This window comes from Lactuca serriola, chromosome 1 (genome assembly GCF_051521515.1).
Source record: "Lactuca serriola cultivar US96UC23 chromosome 1, Lser_US96UC23_V15, whole genome shotgun sequence".
NCBI lineage: Eukaryota > Viridiplantae > Streptophyta > Magnoliopsida > Asterales > Asteraceae > Lactuca > Lactuca serriola.
The window spans coordinates 20232580-20232944 of NC_136408.1; positions in this window are offsets into that span (position 1 = coordinate 20232580).

Here is a 365-nt window from a genome sequence, read left to right on the forward strand (position 1 = left end):
ATAAAAAAATCAAATTGATACCACAATTTCCTTGAATTTAAAAAATAAAACTAAAATCATGAATAAGTAAATAACTTGAAATACTAAATAAAGATAAATTTAAACGGTAAAAAAACATTGTAACGATGTTTTCAATGTTTAGATAATATATTTATCAATAATTGTATCAAAAATTCAGTGTACTTAGTGTACTTATGGCTTCAGCTTTATTACATGTTGCCTTTTAATGAAGACTCTCCAACCATAGAACAATTTTTTTAACAGTTTTAAACACCCATCATCAAAGATTTATTGAAAATCATTCAAGAGCTTTTATGAAAAAGAACATGACGGTTGTACTGTAGTTTGTCCTCAAAGTATATCAA